Source organism: Melospiza melodia, chromosome 20 (assembly GCF_035770615.1).
Source record: "Melospiza melodia melodia isolate bMelMel2 chromosome 20, bMelMel2.pri, whole genome shotgun sequence".
Taxonomy (NCBI): Eukaryota; Metazoa; Chordata; class Aves; order Passeriformes; family Passerellidae; genus Melospiza; species Melospiza melodia.
In genome coordinates, this window is record NC_086213.1 from 8,186,513 (window position 1) to 8,195,710 (window position 9,198).

The 9,198-nt window shown below is 41.7% G+C and overlaps 1 protein-coding gene across 7 annotated transcripts in view; it reads right to left on the reverse strand.

The window, feature by feature from the left end:
- Positions 1-5,724, reverse strand: part of ARVCF (ARVCF delta catenin family member) — a 246,616-nt gene extending 240,892 nt beyond the window's left edge. For 6 of the 7 annotated variants that reach the window (XM_063173445.1, XM_063173446.1, XM_063173437.1 and 3 more), the window contains exon 1: positions 5,627-5,724. The gene's annotated coding sequence lies outside the window, so the exon portion shown is untranslated. The remainder of the gene's footprint in view (positions 1-5,626) is intronic. The other variant, XM_063173438.1, reaches the window with a different exon arrangement.
- Between the last annotated feature and the right edge of the window lie 3,474 nt (positions 5,725-9,198).

The following is a 9,198-nucleotide window of genomic DNA, read 5'->3' on the forward strand; positions in this document are numbered from 1 at the left end:
CAGATTATGAATTGTAGATAGAATGTTAGATTATTTCAGCTTTTTAAATTCTTAATTTTGGAAAACAGTCTCCATAAAATGCCCATATTTGCTAGTCAGCAGAGGGATAGTCAAAAAGTGCCAATTAGAAGACCTGATTGCACCTCACAGACTGGATCAGCCTCCAGAGCAGTCTGTCTGTATGCACTGTTTTAATCCACAGCCAGAAGTGGCTCAATCAGGCATCAAATCAACATGCCCAAAGTTATTGTAGCTACTCCAACTAGAGTGAACTCACACCTGAGATTCTCATTCCCCAAGACAGTTGGCACTTTATGAACCATATTTTAAGTCCCACTGCAATTTGCTTTCCTCTAGGCAAACTCTACAAGCCTTGCTACTTGCATACTACTAAAAAGATTATTGTTTTCCCCTTTAAAACCTGCAAAAATTAGACTACCCAATATCATGATATACATTCAGCTCTCATCAAGCTGTGAATCCAGTAGCCATGGACACTGTTGACAGTGAAACATGACAATAGAGTTTCTCACCAACAGGATAATCCAGTGAAAAAGTCTGTGCCATCACTTCTATCACTGGCCTGAATAGCAGTTACTTAAAATTTTATCACTACATAACCCAAATTAAACAGAGAACATTTACTGTAATAAGAAGATGCCATGGAGGTATTTAACTCATGGGTAGAATTTCCACCACCAGAGCAGATAAAGAAGAGGCAGTTAAATAACTGGAAACTGTAGGTCTAGTTTCACTGACTTTACATTGCAATCAATGTAGATCAGTTAATAAGAGACTTCTTCATAGAGGTACAAGTTAGGGCAACATTTTTCTGTACAAAAAAAGCCCCATGATCATTCCTTGTATGAGAGCAGAAATAAGAGGGGAAGGTAACTAAGCTTAGAGCAGAAAAAAGGCATTTGTGATACACAAAGCCCAGCTCCTGTAAAACTACTGCTCAGCACCTCAGTCAGTCAATATGACTGCACCTGTAAGAATTCTCACACAGATTACTTCATCAGATAATTCCAACTATTTCCAACCAGAATGCAGGTCTTGGTACCAATCCCCTTAAAAGTCCCCTCTCAAGGATAACAGTGAAAAGGAAGCACTGATGGCTAATTCTAGACTCCAAATTACTAGGTTCTGAAAAAATAAGGAAAATAATAAATATTTTGAGTTTGCTGTAATGACAAAATATCAGAACTTACCCCAAACTGATTTACTCACTTCTTCCCTCTCACTTGCTTGCAATGTTTAAGCTGTAATTCAATAATGCATTTCAGAAGACAGAAAATGCTTCACAACTCTTAAATAAACCATAAGCAGCTAAACAGTACCTGTTCTGGAGGACAAAGGCCTGTTGCTAAGACACTAGACTTCAAGTTTCCAATGGCTTATGACAGCAGTAACAAAGCAAACAAAATAAATAATAAAAATGAAATTGTCAAAGATACCTTGACAGTGTCCTTTTAATTTTCAGCCAACTTGAGATGTCACGTAAGCACTGAAGCAGCAAAGAGGTGATACTGCTTAGACAGCAAAATCTCAATTCCTCCCTGACCTACAAATCAGAAGCTAATAGATTGGTGGTGCACTGGTGTCTATCTGCACGGTATCTCATGGAAACCCTGTACAGCTTCTGAAACAAAATGCATGTGCTCTGAGATGCAGAAAAAGCATAACTATAAATAACATCAACTGAAGCATGCACAGAAGATTTTGACAACCCAGTCAAGGACCTTATGGAACAAAAATCCCAAATTGTCTAAGAAAACCATCATATTTGAAGAGATGAAGCATACTGCATGTAGCTCAGGAACAGAAAGGTCTTCCCAGTGAAATATAAACTGGAGAGCGAGACAGAGGCACAACCCTGCCCATATGTTCTCAATGGATCTCAGTACCTTGTAATACTGCCAGCAGCAGCATCACCACTGCGCAAGTGGTGGAGGAGAACTACCTTCTTGGAGCCCTTAGTCTGGAACCTGTGATCTGAATATCACAATTTTACTCTTTCGAAATATATAGTCAAAATATGTACTTTACTATAGTAAAATCACTTATCTCATGGTAGTTAACATCAGTTGATTATATAGAGTATTAAGACTTGCAGAATCAAACCAAGATATCTTTCACATGAATGTTTATCTAGATGGAACAAAACCCATGTACCTACAAAGCAAATATATATATATACACACACTTACAAATGCAGTGTCAATTTTTACGGAATTGGATAAAATAACCTGTTAAAAAAAAATCAAGCCAGTCACTTCAAGAGTATAATGCTGCCTTAGTTAAGATTCAGTATTCTCAGAAAGACACATTTGTTCCAACAGTGGCAAGCTCCCAGTAATGACAACACTGTAAGAAAATATATGTTCTTTGTAGGAATGAGGAGTAATTAGATATGAGCTTCATTACCTGAATCAAAGCATTCTCTACAAAAGGTCAAAATATTCAAAAATGCCACTCATATACACATTCCTACTGGATATCTTACACATTTTTTAATCCACAAGATTAACTGATATTCCAAGAAATGCATTTATTTTGGTGGGTCAAAATGTCAGATTACCCTGAAACAGTGGCAATCAATGAGTTTCATCAGGACTCCAAAAAATTATTTTGTTAGATCACTGTAAATAAATTAATGAGTAATAGATGCTGTCCACTTACTATTAAATGATTAGCCATTTACAGACAACAAACCAAATGCTACTTGAAATTGTGAATGCCAGAGGGTTGACTGTCAGGCTTTCAAAAGACTGGATATTACTAAATTAAGATGTCTGTTCTTAGAATGTTGACAAAACCAGTCACAAAAAGAACTGGATTCACTAGAATTAGCCATTTCTTTTAAATCCTACTTAAAACAAATGTGACTTAAGCTAATGGAGAAGATGTACACTCTAGAAGCTCAGCAGACTGCACCAGAAGAAGCTTTGCAGTTTGTTTTGGACTGCCTGTGAAATGCAAGGGTAGGAGTGAAAAGGACAAACAGGGAACAAAACACTTGCACTGCAGTTTTCTGGGGTTGGCTTTGTTTTACACAAGTTAGCTGAAGGAAATTAAAGCCACTTCATTATCTAAGGTGATTGTTTCTTTTCTCAGATGCTCAGGTGGTTATCTGCTTTGCTTCAGCTCACAGGTAGACCACATCCTACCTGAAATTTAAGAAAATTTCCTTGTTCTTATTTTAATGCTTAAACCCATGAAACCTCTAATGCCCTTCTGTAAAGCAAACATGTTTGTCAAGTTACATGTATGCTCTGAATGTCTTGCATTATGGAAAGAACACTTTTGCTAGAAATGAGCGAATTTTAATCTTTAAAATATCATTCCTAATTTCCAGGAGACACACATGAAGTCTGAATAAGGAAACTGCATGCAACACATGTGAAACTCCTTCCCTATCCATATTGGTGTAACTCTAGAGTTGGCCTTTTCCTCCTTATTCTGTAGAGACAGACAAGAAAGTAAAAGAAATTGACCTAAGTGCTTTGAAGGTAACTGTGATGGTTATTAGGATGGCCCCACACCTGACAGAACAGTCACACTGATTAAACTGGAAACACACAAGGCAAATGTAGCATCACACTTAGCTGCTACAGCATTTGTTTACAATGTCTGTGTCAATGATTTATACTCACACAATAAAATATTAAGAGCAACAAACTATAAACCTGGCAGCACAAGAATTCTAACAGGTTTTCCTTAGAGTGTATCAATTCTGACACTACCCAAGATCCACCAAAAGCACTGCAGATATAATGTGTTGCATTACATAAAATCAAGTACAGAAGCTTAGTTTTATATAACTGTAATATGCATACAGATGGTCTTCAGGACAAGATATCTAATCTAAACTACAGTTTGTACAAAATATGAAGTATAAGCAAGAGGCAAGAATTTTGCCATTTCTAGTACAATGTCCTAACTCAATAAAATGGGAAACTCCCTTTACTTGTAACTGTGGTTGGTTCTTCCAATATTAAAAACTTACTGATACTGAAATCAATTGCAGAGATTTTGAATTTAAGAGATGAAATTCAACGAAGGGAATTATTTTTTAGCCAAACAGAACATCAAAACTATGATTATATAAACTGAAATTCAGATATTTGACTGCAACTATGGCATAATATTAAAATAAAGCAAGTCTACTTCATAAAGATCACCAATGTCATATAAAATGCAAACTATGATCTCTGAACAATGCACAAGGATGAACCATGCAGTCAAACTATTGTTCTTGCCTTCCTAATGCATTCCTTTGGCCAAGCAATGGGAAGATAAACCCATTTGCCTAATGGAGCATATAATTTAAATATTTCAGACAAGACTTGACAGAGATGCTGCTTAAAATAAATTTAAGAATCATTCATCCAAATACCTCACAGGATGAAGACCTCAGCATAATTCACAACTTATTTTTTCATACAAACTCCAAACTCTCCAGCCCCTGCAGTTACTTAAGTCACCATGCATACCCTGTATTACTTTATTACAGCAAACCTTTTCCTTTTTTTCCATTAGGGATTTAATACAAAGCTGCATGTTTTCTCTTTTGCAGTGCCTTGCAACATTTCCAAAATCACTAAAATTTCAGATTTTACTACTGCACCATGCAGTGCTACACAATTTTGTAAACAAAATACGTCTAAATTTATGGAGCCTTAAAGGACTAGTGCATTCAGCAGATTGCAGTACTTTATCCACAGGAAGTTACAATCAGGCAATGTCAATATTCTGTCATTTAGAAGCAGGATTTTCTACCATAAAGCATTCCCATTAATACAAATCAGGAGAGCTGTTTCCCGCCTTCCCCCCGCAAAACTTGCATTTAGGGTTCAAGCCATTGGCACGATAACAGGTCTTCACTTGATAAAAAAAAATCTGCTTAGGGTTTTGCTTTTTAACATGCTATGAATCACGTTTTGCATTGTGACCTACCTAAAGGCACAACAGTACAGCGTAACAAGCAAAGTGCATGTTTTAAGAATTCCCCCTTTCACATACACAAACAAGTGCCTACATGAAAGAAAAAGAGAAAAAGCACGAAAGACAGTCTTTACTATTTTATATTCACGAGAAGTGAACATTTCAAAGAGTTTTTCAACTTCTACAAACGTCAGATTTTAACCGTGAACGTCAATACCGCAGGGAAAGCGAAAATTAAAAAATAACCCCTAACTCTGGCTTTTAAGTCTGTAATGGATGTCGCGTGTGTGAAAATATAGGTTAATTTTGTTTGGTCTTTGCTACAAAGAGACTCATCTCCTATGCATGCCACAAATAACCAGAGCAATGACTTCCCTCCATGACACAAGCTGCCCATCATATTGCAGGATTATTAAAATGTTGGTTTGTTTAGGGCTTGCTTGTGTGTGTGGCTTGCGTATGTAATTCAGGCATTCGCATACATCAACTCCTCGTTGCGCATCTCACAATAAACTGATGAACGCTGTTAAACCTGAACCAGCAACCTTTAGCAAACAAAGAAATCTAACCCGGAATCGTGATGCAAAATCACCCCAAAACGTACTACACCCTGCAAGAACCTCACAGAGAATAGCCCGGCAACCTCATTCATTCCCTCCCAGGCCAGCGATCTGCTCACCATCTCCGTCTTATTCCTCTGTCCTCAGCTTATTTTCCTTGCTGCTACTGGCTTCAAGGAGGCGGCGTACAATAAAAAACCAAAAAAAAACAAAAAAAAAAAAATATTTTAAAAAAATAATAAAAAGGGGAAAGCCCCCAACTCTTCAATAAGCCGCTGGGCAGGCGCTGGGCAGCATGTCAGCCCTTGTCCTCCTCTCGCGCTCCCCGCGCAGGAGCCGCTCCCGCCGTGCCCGCCCCGCGGGTGCCCGTCCGTCCCCCGCGCGTTCCCCGGGAGAGCGCCCGGGCTGCACCAGCTCCTCCCGCCCGCCCGCCCGCTCACCCACCGAGGCAGCCGAGTAGTCGGAGCCGGGCTGATTTTCCCCTCCCACCTCCACATTCCTATTTACAAAGGGTATCCAAGACCATCTTTATCCAACGCGGGGGGGGGGGGGTGGGGGAGGAAGGAGGGGGAGGTGGAAGTACTCATTAACCCTTTTCTTGCATTTACCTTTTCTACCGTGATTTTTAGAGCACACAGGGGAATCCCCCTTCTCTACAGAGCACATGGACTCGTTGCCATCGGGCCCGCGGGGTCCCCGCTCCCACACTCCGGCTTGGCCGCTGACGGTGCCGCTCCAGCAAAAAGGTCCAAGGCCCCGGCTGGAAAACGCGCGCCCTCCCCAAACTATTGCTCGGGAAACAACCGGAGCGGCCCGCGGGGAGACGGGAGCGCACTGCCCGGCCCAGACCATGATGCCACCGCCCGCCCACCTCTCTATTTATTTTTTTATTTTTCCTAGCGGGGCACATTCCTCAACACTCGCACCTGGGGGCAGGAGGGCGGCAGGCGTGAGGGGGCGTGAGAGGATGTGAGGGGGCGCGCGCCGTGCACGCCGCGCGCGCCGCCCGCCTGCGGCCGCACGCGAACCGGCGCGCGCCTCCCGCGCCGCGAATTTTCCCATTGGGAGGCGCCGCTGCCATCGCGCCCGGCAACCGGAGCGCCATTGGCGAGGCCCCGCCCCGCCACCGCGCGCTGCCGGCCGCGCCACGCGCCATTGGTCCGCGGACCTGTCCGTCACACGCGGCGGCCCCGCCCCGGTGGGCGCGGTCGGAGGAGCGGCCACAGGCGCGGGGCGGGAGCGCGGGTGGTGCGCGCTCGGCGGGGACCGCGCTGTCACCTCCGGCACGGGAACGCGCCCCCGCCCCGCCGGAGGCTGTCCGCGCGCGGGAATGAACGGCGCCGTGCACAGCTGTTCGCCCCGGGGTGGCGGGCCCAGCTGGTGGCTGAGGGCCCGTCAGGTGCAGCCAGCCAGGTAATGCTGGCACGCGATCCGCATGGGTTTGTCTAACTTGACCTTCTCACCGTTTGCAGTCGTGTGTGATCTGCCATCCTCGCCTCTCGGCTTTGTCTTGGGTAACCTGAATAGCTTGAGCTTCCTACGGCCCTATTTTATGTCGTGTTATACCCTTCATTAATGTTCCTCCTTTGAATAATTTCCTGTGGTTTTCCTCCCTCCTTAACCGTGGGAGCCAGAAGTGGTGCAGCATTCCAGTGTCCCTGTGCTGTGGATAAAGACAGTGTCACTCCCCTGTCCCCCCTATATATTCTGTATTTTATACAGTAAATGGTTAGAGTGTATTACCAAAGTATTACCCTGAGAGGTCACACTGAAATAATAACAACTAAATTCTTTTTTGAGGTACTTTTTGCGATTCTGGCCCCATCCCTGCATTCTTTATTTCCAGATGCATTTCCTCATATTTTATGATATTAAAAATGCAATTTACTGGACTGGGATGACTTATTGGGCACATCAGATGATTTTGTAACCAGTTGTGAATTATTCACTCGTTTATTAGGCTACAACGTCTACTAATAAATATTTTGCACCATCTAAGCAAGTGGTAGAGATAATCAAACTGGATCTGGGCAAAAACCCATCTCTAGAAAACTGTCAGGGTCCCTGATGTCTCCCCTTTAAAGCTGCTTTTTTAAACCTCTCAGGGAAAAGATATTTAATCTATCTACAGTGTGCTTTATGCATTCCAAATAATGTGCATTCCAGCACTCTGTTCTCTTCCAGAACAAACTCTTTAAACAAATGTCAGGACTATTTCTCTTTTAGCTTTTGAAACCAACTCAGGACAATTCTACAACCCTTTCATTAAGCGTCTGCTTGTATTTTAGCCTTCTCCAAGAGAGTTTCTGCCCTGACAGTACCACTCTCTTCGAGTGGATGCAGAATCAGAGCCTACTTGGGATCAGTCTATTCAAATTTCACAAACAATGGGAGCCATCCCCAAGGATAGGGTCTAGAAGGGACAACAATAACCAAGCTGGTTTAGGCAGAACAAAAGGTAGACACAAGAATAAAAGGAAGAGTCAAAATGGCCATCAAATCCACTATTCACAAATTCTTGCAGTGGACTCTTTTTGTGCAGCCTCCTAAAAAGCTTTTTAAATGACTCTGAACTTATTCTTACTTTCCATGTGTATTAAAAATAGAAACAAAAAATCAGGAAAAAAACACCATTCAGTTTTAAGCCTATGGACACTTTCTTCTTCCCATATACATGACTGCTGCTGAAGGTATGCAGATTATCATCTGCAGATTTTACATGAGAATCGAGTCTAGAAGCTAAACAATCTTTGGTCACAGTGATGAGTCTATACTTTAAGAGTCAAACAGAGTGCCAAAAAGAACAATACATTACATTTAATGTGCATGCATTTTACCTATTTCAGTGTAACAGAGATTTGTATAATTTGTCTATTTAGTCACCAGATAACCGCTTTAAATAACAACTCTGTACCTAAAAACATTAATACATTCTAGGTTTATATGTCTCAAGGTAATAACTGCAATCTATTCTTGTGTTTCAGAAGCAGTAGTACAAAGAATGATGATCATACACTCACCCAGTAATTTTCATCAGTAGATCTCAAGAGACCTTGCAAAGGTCAATGTGATCATCCCATTGTTGATGATGGAGAAGGAAAGCATTGAGGTGAACTTGCACAATGTCAAATGCCACAGCAGTGCTAAACCTGACAGTTGACTTCAGGTTTTCTGTATCCAGTAAACCTGACAAGCCACCTAACACATCCATATACCCCTGGGAATTATTTTAATTACTGTTTCACATCTTGTGTGTATTGTGATCATCAGTGTTAGAACCTGGAAGAACACTCTATGGTGTTTCCTTACAGGCTTCACTATAAAACATTTTGTAATTTACAGGCTCCACTGAAACCCTCTATTGCCACCCATGAAAAAAAAAATGTCAGAAATAAAGTTTGAGATTTTGTTTGAAAAATGAAATAATAATATTTCAGTAGGACAAAAAGGTGACACAGATCCAATCCCGAACCAAATCTGCAGATTTAGGTAAAATTACTAAATGTTTGGTTATCAGTTCTGATCATGCTGTGCCAATAAGTGAAAGCAAATTTGATGCTGTTACTTGTGTTTTTCTCAATCCTCAGGAAAGCTGTCTTGGCTGGAATTCATCCCTTTGCAAACTCAGGGCTCAGTGACTTTGGGGCCTTCCTGGGAGCAATCTCGGCTGAAGGAGGTCAGGGGAGCAGCA